General features: G+C 36.0%; 1 pseudogene; it reads left to right on the plus strand.

Annotated features, from left to right (window-relative positions):
• The first annotated feature begins 14,563 nt into the window (after positions 1-14,563).
• On the plus strand, positions 14,564-15,629 carry LOC122797685 (annotated as a pseudogene).
• Positions 15,630-15,944: the final 315 nt, after the last annotated feature.

Consider the following 15,944-nt stretch of genomic DNA (forward strand, 5'->3'; position numbering starts at 1 on the left):
TTTCTGTCCACAGACTCCACACGTGTGCATCTAGGACAATAGTTATGCCTGCATAATTATCCACTCCTAATACTCTACTACAAGAATACCATACATCCTGATTAAACAGCCCTCTGTCTTCATTGTCCTAGAAGAACCACAACCTGTTAACTAAACTGCAGCTCAAGACATTGTCCCAGGACTCTCAAAAGAAAAATACATTATATGGCATAACTAGAAGTTGTGCTATAAACACTTAAACAATTACACAAGGTATCTGCCTTAATCAAAAATGAAAGCAGGTCTAACAGTATCTTGACTTATAAAGGTTTTGGAGTCCAACATTAACACCTAGCTGGAACCCCCTGTACAAAAGCCCCTTGCTATCCCTTTACTTCTCACTTTTTGCCCAACCATGTCTGGGTTGAACCTGCCCAGAAATACACTCCCTTAACTACTTGCATTTCCCTGTTTCATCCCCACCTAATCTTTCAACATCTCTACAGAATTTCTGTTCTAAGCACTCTCACTTCCTTCACTTTTTGCATCTGCCTTACTGGTATCTATTCACTCCATTCTCTCCTACACTACCTCCAATTCTCACCCACCCCCACATACTCTATACTTATACTTCCCATAGCCACTCCCCTAACTCCCTCTCCCCAGTCACTTTTACAACACACTCCCTTAATCAACTACGTCACTCATTACCTCACTTATACGTCCCTATCACCCCTGCTACTCACAATGCCTGCCATCCACTTCTCCCCTAACTAAACAATCATGCTAGTTTACTCATGCCCCTCATTTCTATTCCTTCTCCTCCTCTCCAGCCTAACAACCCCTCCACACACTGCTAATAATAATCTAATCTATAATTACCTCAGCCTCTCCACTTAATCTCCCTCTCACAAGCTACTCATAAACATCCCCAACCATAATCTCTATCCTCATATTCCTTTATCATCACCAAAAATTAGTGCATATACCTAATGCTTCCAAAACTCCAAAAATAACTACTCACTCTTTTAGTCTCATATAATTGTGTGGAGATGTCCAACCAACCCCCGGCCCCAATCACAACCTACAACCTAAACACTTAAAAATAATCACTTAACTTTAAAAGTATACCCAAGAAACTAGCAGCCTTTCATGCCTAGTTAACAGTCTACAATTAAGGCATCACTACCATTACAGACACTTGGCTAAAACCTGAAATAAGACACTGAATTTCTAACCACCAACTACTGCACTGTCATAGCTGACAGGGTGCATAAAAAGTAGGGGTAATAGCCCTAGTCTTCCCAAACACCCTCACAGTTATCATCTATGCTAAAACAACACCCAAATCTGGAAACAAAGAAATCCATACCACATTCCTAAAAATAAACTCAGTTAAGAGCATGTGGATTGTTGCTTTGTATATCCCTCCAGGACAAAACATTCCCATATTAGAAAATTTCCTATCCTGGATCTCTGAAACTATACAAAATGAAACCGTTATCCTTGGTAATGTCAACACTGATTGGCAGACTATCTCCAGATATACCCCAACCAACAGCATAAACCTCTGTGTCTAAACAGCATAAACCTCTGTGTCTTTACTCAGATAACTAGTACTCCAACTAGATATAATAAAAACAATACCCAAAAATCCACCCTACCAATTACCCTTCCTCATGTACTCTACCTGGGTTCCTATTACGTGATCGAAGATGTATTCTGTTGAATGTGTCTTGACCAACTGTAAAAGAACGAAAAGGCAAAATAGCAACATGGCTTTTAAGCAAATTCTTTCCCTGGGAAAGAATTTGCTTGGTCGCTTCCATTACTTTGCCATTTTCGGCAGTGTAGTGCAATCTCCGTGTTGGCATATTTAAGTAGGGGGGTGTGAGGGGCACAGCCCCCCATTTTGGGGTGTGTGGGGGTGAAGCTTCCCACTTTATGTACTGTTTTAAAGTTTTTTATGTTTTTTTTTTTTGGAATAGCATTTTTTTCTCTTGGAAAAAAATCACTGTTCTGAAGTTTCAACATTGTAAGATTTCACTTACATGGGGTCGATTAATCATCGTTCACTTTTTTAAGAGTTCGATGATATAATATAGACCCCTCTACCTGACACCTTGAGCAGTCATCTACTTGCCTATACCCATAGAATCATCACCCAACCTATAAAACAAAACAAGTTCAGAACAATATGCAACCTACAAAAATTTAACCAAGACATATTCAGTGACTCTGTGAAAGCAACTGACTCTTTAATGATGCAGTTGAACATTTTAATAAAACCTTCCTAAATATTCTCAATGCACTAGCTCCACAACAAACCAAAAAAATAATGTATAATCATGCCCCTTCGCTCACCCAATCATGCAAAAGTCTAATGAAAGATAGAGACAAAGCTTGAAAGAGCTGGCTAAAGAACAAAAGTGACACTAATCTACAAATATTCAGACAACTCTGGAATCATACAGAATGACAAGTATCCCATGATGAAAAAATGCTTTACACCCACATTCAAGATCACCATAAAAACAATTCAAAGAAATTCTGGTCCTCCATCTCATCACTCCTCAACCATGGAAAGGAAGACAATCCAAATCCATACCCACATACACCACCCCATTAAATAGCCACCAAATTCAATACTTTCTTTATAAAAGCCATAAGTAACCAAACTTAGCAATCACAAACCACTACCCCAAATAAATCACCTAATAACCCTCACACTCCCCACACAACACGCTCATGTAACCAACACCACACTAACTCCAAATCATCCCCTACCCCCTTTTTCACCTTCAACCTATTCTTCTATCATTAATAAGAATATGACACCTCAAACCCTGCTCCAACTCCGCAGACAATCTCCCTTCAGAATTCCTAAAGCTGGCTACAGATGCAATTGCATTCCCAGTTAGTATCCAAATTAATAGATCCATTGCCGAATCCTATGTCCCCATTCACAAATGCGGTAATTCCACTGAAGTCACAAGCTTTTGCCCCTTCACAATCCTGTGCCCTCTCTTCAAAATTCTAGAAAAATGCATACACCTCCAACTTCTTTACCACATCACACACACAATTTTCTCACTCACACACAACATGGTTGTAGACCTCACCACACCACCACAACAGCCCTACTATCATTCATGGATACCGTCAACAAAGTTTGTGGCAGTTGTAAACTAGTATCTGCATTATTCTTAGATCTGTCAAAAGCATTTGATATGGTCTCTCACTCCAAGCTTCTTGACCAGCTCTCAATTATTGGTCTATCACCCCACTCACTTCAGTGGTTCACTAACTATCTAACCAACAGATACCAAGCAGTAAAATGGCAGCACTCTCTCTCTCCTCCAATCTCATCACCCCCACAGGCATACCACAATGCTCCATCCTTGAACCTCTCTTATTTCATGTCTTTATCAGCTTCCTTCAGACAGCCTCCGTCGAAGGTACTCTGATACAATATACAAATGACTCCACGATCATCAGCAAATCAGACACACTAACTCACCTACAACACATGACACAACAAGCCCTCTCATCTGCCGAAGCCTGGCTCACAAATTCTCAACTCCTACTGAACACTATAAAAACTAAGTTACTCCTTTTCCCCAGCAAGCCACACTTCCCCAGCACTACTAATTTTAAAATTTACACAACACAGAAATTGAACTGGTTCAACACACCAAATTACTAGGTGTAATAATTGATAAACTCAAATTCAACCTACATATACAATGTAGCATAAAAAATCAAAAAATAGGTATCCTATATAGGACAAAACCATCCTCAACCCTCATACCAAAATTACACTGACCAAAGCTTACTACTTGCCCTCACTATTATACGAAATTCCAATCTTTACAAATATGCAGACTTCCCTGCAAAAGCAACTTGAAAGCTGCTACAATAAAACTCATCAAACTCATCATTGTAAAGCCTTACATTCCCTCTCCTGGCTTGAACTCCCCCTCTAACTACTATAAATACAACTTACTATACTACACAACATCATCCAAAAACATTGAGGTTGTCCTACCCTCAGCACATTAATCGAGACCTATGTACCAAACTGACACTTTAGATACAAACATGAACACAATCTCAACCATCAAACCAGGAATAAGCCTAGTTATAAGCCTCTACTCCTGCTCTGTAGCAAAATTATGGAGTCTCATTTGCCATCAAGCTACCACTAATTTGTACTCCTCCAAATGTTCCTTAAAAGAATATCTAACCTCATCTTGAATCCATCCCTGTAATAGTACTGGATAAAGCACCCCTACATCTCTAACTCTCTTCTTCCAATTCCCTTCCTTCTAATGTATCTTACTATTTTACCTTTCCTCTGTCTCTTTACCTCCACTAACTCTTTCTGCCTTCTTCTCGTTTTACTCCTTAACTCTCTATCCAACTCAGTCATGTAACTGGCATCCTAGCAATTAGCTGATATCAAATATGTCACATATGTCACCTCTCTCTGCCCTTTTCCATATTTCTGCTACTGCAGATTGTTGCATATTTGTGCTGTCTTTTAATCTCATGATTGTCATGTCTCCCCTAAGACATGTATCCAATATGTGTAATTTGTGACTGAATGTTATAATATTATAATGTCTGAGTCTATCCACCTGTTATTAGCCAGTGATGTATTTGGAGCTTCTCATATCATGAATGTCATGTTTCTTTTAAGATTTTATATTCAACCAGTATAATTGGTGATTGAATGCTAAAATGTCACAATATCTATCAAGTCTTTGCACCTGTTAAAAAACAGTGAGAAATCTGGAGCTTTTCTCTCCGGGCCTCTGCTGAAAATGGGTACATTATGACCCAGTCAGACTTTCCCAGTAAACAAACATCATATAAATAAATACATAAATAAATAAATAAATAAAATCAGGTAAAATGTGGGTAATAATGGCTAGGCTTGTAGTGGGTCTTCAGCCATTAGCCTAGCAATCTTCTATGAACCTGTGAACCTATGAACCTATTCAGTGCTGTAATTAAAATTATTTTTGCCAAGACTTTTATAGAGAGAGAAATACATTATTTAACCACTGTCATCCGAATGACACAGGGTTACTTCCCTTCTGGGTCTTTACAGTTGTCCCTAGTGTAATGCATTGTCACATCTGGAAGGATGCAAGAGGATAGGAGAGGTTGGCTGCAGCAGTGAGTTTCTTGTGACCCAGTTCTTGCCTGCCGTTGCCTGAAGGTATGCCTTCAATTCATCTGGATATTCAAAGGCCAGGGATAACGTTCCACTTGTACACCAGAGAAGCCATGAAATAAAGTTGCACTAAATACTGCAAGTCTTTGAATCATCAGTGTGTTGACATAAAAGCCCTCCATGTAATAAAAACAACCAACTGTAGTCCAGGGCAAACCTGATCATTAACCCAGTGATTTTACATGTCATCCCAAACACCATAATTTATTTATTTTTATTTTTATTTATTTATCATTTGTTGACCGGGAAAGTCCGACTAGGTTCCACAGAGCCTGTTTTCAGTGGAGGCCTAGGGAGAAATGCTCCAGATGCATGTCTTTGGAATGTGGGAGGAAACCGGAGTACCCGGAGGAAACCCACATGAACACAGGGAGAACATGCAAACTCCAGACAGAAGGCACCCCAGCCGAGAATCGAACCGGAGAACCTCTTGCTGTGAGGTGACAATGTTAACCACTGCAAAACTGTGCCGCCCATTAATCTTTTCTAATACTTCCTCCCTGTCCACAGTTTTGAGAAAACAGATAATTATGGTGCTGGAGTAAATAAGATTAATTTTTTCCATAATTGGAGCTCTTGTATTTGGAGACAATACGCGATGGTCATGTACTTGTTTTTCAGGTTTACTTGTTACATCTTGAGTCATTGCTCCATCTTGGTCAGTTGCTTGTATTTGGAGACAATGCGCGATGGTCATGTACTTGTTTTTCAGGTTTACTTGTTACATCTTGAGTCATTGCTCCATCTTGGTCAATTGCTTGTATTTGGAGACAATGCGCGATGGTCATGTACTTGTTTTTCAGGTTTACTTGTTACATTTTGAGTCATTGCTCTATCTTGGTCAGTTGCTTGTATTTGGAGACAATGCACGATGGTCATGTACTTCTTTTTCAGGTTTACTTGTTACATCTTGAGTCATTGCTCCATCTTGGTCAGTTGCTTGTATTTGGAGATAATGCGCGATGGTCATGTACTTGTTTTTCAGGTTTACTTGTTACATCTTGAGTCATTGCTCCATCTTGGTCAATTGCTTGTATTTGGAGACAATGCGCGATGGTCATGTACTTGTTTTTCAGGTTTACTTGTTACATCTTGAGTCATTGCTCCATCTTGGTCAGTTGCTTGTATTTGGAGACAATGTGCGATGGTCATGTACTCGTTTTTCAGGTTTACTTGTCATCATCTCATTGCTCCATCCTTTTTGAATTATGCTTTCTTTGGTCATTGCTCCATCTTGGTCAATTGCTTGTTTTGGAGACACAATCTTGTGATGGTCATGTTCTTCTTTTTCAGGTTTACTTGTTACATCTTGAGTCATTGCTCCATCTTGGTCAGTTGCTTGTATTTGGAGACAATGTGCGATGGTCATGTACTCGTTTTTCAGGTTTACTTGTTACATCTTGAGTCAGTTGTTTAGTGCTCTCATCACTACTTTCATTTGGTACTTTAACAGTAATAGTAAAAGATGTATTTCTGGACAATAAAGAGTTCACTGAAGCCTGAAAATGTACAGTCTCCTCCTTTCTTTTCACACTTCCTGATGATGCACCGGACTCAGCCTATTCCTTTTGGCCATGTGCTTCTGACCCCATGGTTGTACAGTTATAGTATCTATGTAAGGAAAAGATTGTATAGCTAGATGCAAACTTACAGAACTACATGTACTGCATTACTAAACTGATGCAAAGCTTTAGGTGGACCAGGCATCCAAAATAAATTAGAACTATAATGTAACCCCAGAATGAGCATGGAAATTAATTTATCCTCCATCTTGTATGTCCCTGAGCAAGCACTCCCCCTTTATATATTCATTTTTTTCTTTTGTGCATTTCTGTACGGGCATGGTCACTCACAGAAACATGCCTACATACACACTGATCATCCACTGTTGTAACAAGTTAACAACAACACATAAACATAATATAAGCACTTGAATGCATAAACACATTTAAGGAAAAAAAGCACAACTAGATGAATTTACAGCAAAGTCATATTTAGTCCAATATAACTGACCATTTCTGTTTCCTAAATGAAAAGAGACATATTCAGAGCTACATAATGAATAAACCAAGACATATACACACACACAGATATATATATATATATATATATATATATATATATATATATATATATATATATATACACACACACATATATATATATATATATATATATATATATATATATATATATATATATATATATATATATATATAAATCCATTTAGGTCCATGTGACAAGAAGAGAAAAGTAAAAATGGGAAAAAGTTTAAAATAGCAGTCATCCTCGAATAATTTGCTTACTTATGTTAAAAATCTCAACTGAAATAATTGTTTGACATTAATACTATCACTAATACTATGCATTATGCAAGAGTTGTGGTGCATTTGCCAGTTCAACTCTTTTCTGTCAAGCAAACTTTCGATATTATGTCCCCTAAGGCCCTACGGTCATGATGCAGAGTACAAAAGGGGAAATCCTTGAATTGTTTGCATATTGTAGTAAGTCTAAATATGGCATTAATAGTTGTTTTGACCTTGATGGCAATCATAAGTTTATACATCTGCTGTAAGAGACTTCTAGTGGTTTTATCTATACTGTAGATCTAAAAGGCTGTACACAAAGCTAGATAATTGATCATGGAACCACAGAAGAGGAATCCTTTATTCCCTGTAGATGATTTCATATTAACAACAAGGACAGCTGAATCTTCATTCATAAACATACACATCTTACAAAATTAAATTTTGCATGTACCAATACATTTATGACTCACTCTTCGGTGTTATCTCATGTACATTTTGTATATATTGTATATAGTTTGTTCTCCCTTTTCTTCTCTCCCTATCATTTGTACTTGTTGTGCCATAACTGCCCTAACAAGACACATATTTTATATAACCATTGAAAAATTTCATCTCAACATATGACTCATATGCTAAGTAACCAATGTACCAGTTCGTGTCTCTGATTTTATAATGTATCGGCATCCTCAATATTAACTTTAATTTGCTTATCTTAATGTTTTGGCATCTTGAATTGTAACTTTAATCTGAAAATTTAATGTTTACTATTTAATGTGGAGCTTTTCTCCCCGGGCCTCCATTGAAAACGGGCTCTTGAGCCCAGTGGACCCCCCCCCCCCCGGTCATCAAACTGAAATAAATAAATGTAAGTGTCTTGGTCACTAACTTGTGCTATATTAATGTCTACAAATTACAAATATATCATTAACAAAAATGAGGGATGTGAAACAATTTCAATAAACTCCTTATTTCCTAAATAATCTTACAATTGTCAAAAAATCTTAATAGGGAAGCATTCATAAAAGAATGTAGTACAAGGGCATTCAAGTATTCATTTTATTTTGTTGTTACCATCTCCTAAAGAACTAACAGCCATAATAGTTGTGATACTAAGAATCAGAGGGAACATTATAGCCCTATCAGATTTTACGTGATGGAATAAATAGCTGACAATAACTTTACCATAATCCCTTTCTATAATAATATCAATCAAGTTTTCACATTGAATCGAGAAAACGTCATCCATTCATCTAGCATCCATCCATTCATCCACAACCGCTTTTTTCCATTTTTGCATATCATCATCATCTAGAGCCAATGTTCACACTGCTGGGTGGCTACCCCTGTTGACCTCATCATTAGATGTTAACATAGAAAGAAAAATAGCCTGCCCATAATCACATTGATATTAATATATGTTGGATGTAAGTAATTGTTAATAGCAATGGGTTCTATAAATAGATGAGCAAATACTGGAACCAGTTTGATCCTGATAAATTTGTACATTTCAATAATCAATCCCCAAGGGGTGTAAAAACAGTGGCTTCCTTAATGTCCTTAATAAAACCATTCAATTCAGTATGATTTCTTAGTTACAAAAATGTCATCTATAAATTAATAAATTTGGCATACGTATTCATATACTTAAAAATGAAATGTCATTAGAAGAAATATACTCCTTTTCTAACAGATTATGATGTAATGAAATCCCTTTCCCCCCAAAAAAAGCTTATTCTAGTAACTGGATGGAAATGCTTTGAAATTTGGAGTCCTACAAAGAGTTTATATGGACAATATGGTGGAGACATTATTAATAAAGCAGAATTAGCAGAATATAGGTGGATTAACCATTTTAGAGTGGATGCACCACCAGTGTTAAACAGTATGAATAGTCTCAAACCTATTCTAAAAAATGAAACAAGATTGTCTATGAAAGTCACGCACAGGGCTATTATACCATTGTGTGTATTGCTACTTATTTAGCCATCATTGTGAGTACAAATTATGGGCACTTTAAGAAACAATTAACATGTGATTGTTTAATTGAGAATGCTGCCGCCTTTTAATTGCATATAAAAAAGCAATGTAAAGTCATTTTTATGTTATGCATTGAGAAAGGGTCTAAAGACTTGAAAGCTTTGTGATTTATATTGTTTTTACCTTTTGGATTGTAATTTTATTGCTATTTCCATTTTATCTTTAAATGAATTTTAAGAATATCCACTGATGATTGGATTCTTGCTTTATTTTTGAACTTGGTATCAGATTACCATAGCAGGAGGCCATAACAGTCCCCATAGCAATACTAATCAATTAGTGAAAATATTTGCCATCAAAAATAAAATGGTTGTTAAGAAAAAAAACAGTTTTAGAACTTCAAATGCCAATTTGGTGCACCTACATAGCATAGCTTTATTATTACTTAGAAACAGAATGAACAAAATCAATATCATTATCAAGTGAGACTGAATGTACACTACACGTACATCCAAGAATTAAAATACATCTGAAACATCAACATTTATGAGCTTATACAGGAAGTCTCGTGAATCCATAACATAAGCTGATGTCTTTTGCATTACTAGCTTCAATATAACATCAACAAATAGTTTTTGAATTACTTACTGCCATGACTGGGCTAAATGAAGGGTTTTTTTAACAGATTTCTGAATATTTGTCATAAAAAAGAAAGCAGCAGTGTGAGGATGGTCAGATGAAATATGTATAAATACACACTGATCATCCCCTGAATTAGTAATTAATACAACTGACGATCAATGACCTGCCTCGGCAAATACATATTTCTAGAAATGTCTTTCTGGTAACATATGGCATCATTTAGATATGAAACATACTTAGTTTCTTTGTATTGGAGAACATCCACAATAACAAAGCCAGTACATTTATCATCACTTAAAATGTAGTATCATTTATAACTTTGTTTTCATGTTATTCTTTCTTCCCATGTCAAGTTATTAGATACCTGTCTAGTATGCTATGATAGAAATGTTTAATTGTTTGTTGTGCAACTTTCTCAAAGTCTGCAAAGTTGATGTCAAAAGCTATATTGAAAATACTTTACTTTCTAAATAGATTGAGGGAATAGCTAGTACTTCTTTACATTCCTTTAACAATATATATCTATATAAATAAAAATGTAAATGTTCGTTTGTTCAAAATCTTAAATCTCCGAAAGTTCTTCACCGATTGCTTTGAAATTTTCACACAATGTTGCATTCGAATATGCGCGTGTTTTTATATACCTACTATTATATAGATGTCACACGTTGCATTTGAATACGCAAGTGTTTTTATATACCTACTATGGATACTATATATTTGTATACAAATATGCAATTTTATATGTTTTTGTTATAACTTTCTTTCTTCTTTTTCAATGCAATCGATCTGCTTTAGTTCATCCAAATAATGCCTCGCAGAAGATCAAACTTAGGTCGTCATACTCACGGAGCGTAAACAGTGCAACGAATAATTGCAAATCAAACTGAGGACGAACGGGCATCAACGAACGAGCGAAACAGACAAAGAATGGCTCAAATACGTGCCGAGGAAGCAGCAGAGCGACGTGCAGCCAGACTTGAGGATGCACGGTTGCGAGCACGGCGATCACATTCTGCAGCTTCAGATCTGCTTCGTTCTCAACAGAATGAACACGACAGGCTGAGAGTGGCTGAAAGACGTCAACGAGAAACAGCAGATCAGCATCAAACATGACTCTGTGCTCAGCAATCATGCGATAACAATCGCCTTGCATTCCGGTACAACCCAGCTGATGATTATAGTTTGAGCCGGCATGTTCTCATCGGCACTATGACTGAAGTGTGTCCTTATTGCAAGGCTCTGACATTTAATGGAGAAATGAAAGAAATGTGTTGTGCCGCCAGAAAAATTAAACTGCCTCAACTTGGAGAACCGCCAGAGCCCTTAAAAACTCTGCTTGCTGGATATACCGCCGAATCAAAGCATTTCCTATCTAACATCAGGAAATACAACTCATCCTTCCAAATGACATCGTTCGGCGCAGAAATCGTAACAGCTCAATTCATGCCAACTTTCAAAGTGAAAGGACAAATTTATCATAAAGCTGGCTCCCTGCTTCCGTTCCCAGATGGACAACATAAATTCCTACAAATGTATTTCATCGGTGATGGCAATGATGAATTCAATGCACGCTGCAGAATTTCTACCGGCATACAAAGGTCCATCATTTCCCAACTGCAAGAGCTTCTTCACAAAAAAAACAATTTAGTGCGTTTGTTCAAAACAGCAATTGACATGATGCCATCTGATACACACACAATCGTTATTCATGCTGACAAAATGCCTGCTGGAGAACATGTGCAAAGATTCAATGCTCCAACTATAGACGATGTGGCAATTGTTATAGTCGGAGATCAATTCGAACCTAGAGATATTGTTCTTCATCGGAGAAACGATCAATTGACAACAGTTGCAGAAACTCATTTGCTAATTTTGTTTTAACATATTGGGAGTTGAATTATGTATTTAATTCAGAATATTTTAAATACATCAAATTTTATGGAAGATTTTTAGACGATTTATTTATTATCTGGAATGGAGAAAGTGCAATATTAAACAGTTTTTTAGAATATCTTAATAATAGTATAACCTTTTTAAAATTCACACATGTGATTAGTAAGAAAAGTATTAGTTATTTGGACATCAATTTAACTTTTGACAATGTTAATAAGAAGCTTGTGTCTAATATTTATAGGAAGCCCACATTCTCAAATTCGTACCTACATTTTGATAGTTGGCACCCTCACCATCAAAAAAAAGCAGTGGTTAAAGGCCAGATGGTGAGGGCAGCCAGAATGGTCAGTGAGGATGTGGATTTTGATCATGAAATTCAATTTATTATTAGTCTATTTTTAAATAGGGGATATCCACAAGACTTTTGTAATAATATAGCTAAAGAAGTGAAATATAAGAGAAACAATGGCATATACAAGGCAATTTTACATAGTAACATGATGATTCCCAGTGAAAGTCACCTCAGTCAAGTGGTGGACGTTGGAAAATTTATATGTAACAACGTTCCATTGTACATAACTACATATAACGGCATTTCCTCAAATATTATAAATATCATTAATAAGAATTGGAAATTTATAAGTACAGACAAATCACTTGAGGGAATGTTCACGGGTAGTGTTAAACATGTGTTTAGAAAGGACACTTCATTTAAAGATTTGTTTGAAGGTCTGAATACTAATATTTATAACAGTTCACAAAAACCTAGGGGGAGTTTTAAATGCGGTAGATGTTCGACTTGTAAGTATTTAATTAACACTGAAGGAATGGTGACTGTAAATAGACATAATATTAGAATTAACCATCACATAAACTGTTACACTAAACATGTTGTTTATATTGCTGTTTGTCAACAGTGTGAAGGATTTTATGTTGGCAAAACTTGTAGACATTTTAGAGACAGGGTTAAAGAACATCTACTAGATATTAGAAACAATAAACTAACAAATGCCCTGGCCAGACATATAAATCAATTTGAAAGTCACTCTTTTAAATTTTTCGGTGTTATACACCAGAAGTTGGATACACAAGGCAAGTTTACTAAATACAATTTAGACTTGTCAGAAATGAGAGTGCAGATATTACTCAATGCTAACCAACATCCTGGACTTAATGAATATATAAGTATTAAGCCAATTTTATGGTTGAATAACATCAAGGGCAGTTAGTATGGCCTTGGTATCTTATTACACCTGTTGTGTTTTTGTTATTGGTTTATGTAAACCATTGTGTGGTATATTGTAAGTAATTGTTTATATTATGTATTTTATTATTATTCTTTATGACCGTTGGTCCTGTTTAGACATTAGGGTATTTGTTATGCACACCATTTTATAATTTATTCTAGTGTGAGTTGGTTATATTCAGGACAAACATTGTTTATGATATAGGGTGCACATAATGTGTATTCGACACACATACATTAATTTAGGGTCATTTTTATATACACATATGGTGTACTGTTTATATGTTATTATATTATATGTACATCACAATGTATAGTTATTAGTTAATAATTTATTTATTTATTAATTTATTTATTTACTTATATATACAATTGTTATTTATTCAGTGAAACAGATGCTATATGTTTTTTACCATTTTATGATTTTATGATTTTTTGTTTCCCCTTGTATTTACATTAACAATAACGTATACACATAGTAGAATTATACATAGTTTATTCATATGTTATTATTTATACAACAGTATTCAGACATAATGGTCTTTTTTACATATTATAATATTACTTAACATCATGATCTACAACTTAATATGTTTCATATAAAAAGTATATATTGTAACACTTTTTAAATAGGTCGGGTTTATTGTAATTTAGTGTGTTCAGGTAATAATCTATATATTATTATTAATTTTATATGCACCATATATATTAGCAATATATAGTGGTTAATATTAAGTAGTTTTATTACTGGAGGGGTCAGGGTTTTTTTCGGGTATTAATACACAATTAATACACAGTTCAACCCAGTTGCATTGCTGCTTTAAGATTTCAAAATGTTTGCATATGCATTTCATTGGTTAACAGGCTCATTAAGTATGTTTGTGCACATTATTTAAGATTTTTGGAGGCAATTTGTGGTGTTCTGATGAAGTTCGTACAACGGACGAAACCTAGGTCGACGTTTTTATGGTTGTGTTTTTATTGAATAAATTTGTTTGGAGCGTTTATGGGCCTGGAAGTTTTATTGGAGAGCAGCAGTTTATACACTTTTGTCACAGCAGTCCCTCGTCGGTTGTGGTTACTTTCTTCCTGATCAGTTTATATTGTTGGTGTGTTCCATTTTCTCATCGATGCTACGATGCCCTGCAATATCCAATCATTTTTTGGGATGGTGCCGATGGATATCACTTCAACATTAAGATGACAAATCCAGGCAGTGGCAAAGAAACAAATATGAAATGCAGCACAATGAACTATTATTCATACTGATTAATGATTCGAGAGAATGAAGATAATCACATTTTGAAATGCCGTCAATTGTTTTACCAATACATCATAGATATGTATGCAAAAATCGAAACAGAACGTTTGATATTCATCCGTTTGAATCAGACCAAGCTTCATTCTGAAGAATATGTTCATTTGCGAGATGCAGTTGTAAATGACGGTAATACAACTAACGTTGGAAGACTAACGATTTTGCCATCTTCATATACAGGCAGTCCACGTCATATGCATGAGTATGCTTAAGATGCAATTGCGTATGTTCGTCACTATGGGTGTCCAGAACTATTCATTACGTTCACATGCAATCCAGCTTGGGATGATTTACAACAGCTCTTACTTCCTGGGTAATCGCCGGTGGATAGGCATGACATCACAGCACCTGTTTTCAGACAGAAGCTGAAATTGCTGATGGATTTCATGGTAAAACATGAAGTGTTTGGCTCTGTGCGCTGCTGGATGTACTCAATGGAATGGCAAAAGAGAGGATTGCCACACGCACATATAGTAATCTGGCTCTATAACAAAATCACTTCAAATGAAATCGACGATGTAATATGCGCTGAAATACCCGATGTTGATAAGGATTTGCATGAAGTTGTGATGAAAAATATGATACATGGACCTTGCGGTACACTGAATCCAAATTCACCATGCATGATAGACGGAAAATGTTCTAAGCGATATCCTCGAGCATTAGTATCCAACACAGTTACAGGAAACGATGGATATCCTTTACACAGAAGAAGATCAGCAGATGATGGCGGTAAATTAGCAAACCATACAAATGTGAAATGGTAACATCGAAGTAGATAACCGGTGGGTTGTTCCATTTTCACCTTTGCTATCAAAAACATACAAAGCGCACATGAACGTGGAATACTGTAACTCCATTAAATCGATCAAATACATTTGTAAGTACGTGAATAAAGGCAGTGACATGGCAGTTTTTGGCATGCAACCAGAAAGAAGTGATAGGAATGCGGTCATACATATCGATGAAATCGCACAGTATCAGGCTGGAAGATACATAAGCAGCAATGAAGCTGTATGACAAATTCTTTAATTTCCCATACATGAACGAAGTCCAGCTGTTGTTCACTTAGCAGTACATATAGAAAATGGGCAACACATTTATTTCACAGCTGCAAATGTGCAACAAATAGCCCTGAATCCACCGGCTACAGCATTAACTGCTTTCCTCAAGTTATGTCAAAATGACGCGTTTGCGAAAACACTGCTGTATTCAGAAGTGCCTATGTATTACACATGGAATGCGAGTAGAAAATCATTTGAACGACGCAAATGAGGAGAGCGAGTCGACGGACAACCTGGCATATTCAAAGAAACTACAATAGGCAGACTGTAC

Source organism: Protopterus annectens, chromosome 3.part1, assembly GCF_019279795.1.
Source record: "Protopterus annectens isolate FY-2018-M chromosome 3.part1, PAN1.0, whole genome shotgun sequence".
In the NCBI taxonomy this organism is placed as follows: domain Eukaryota; kingdom Metazoa; phylum Chordata; order Ceratodontiformes; family Protopteridae; genus Protopterus; species Protopterus annectens.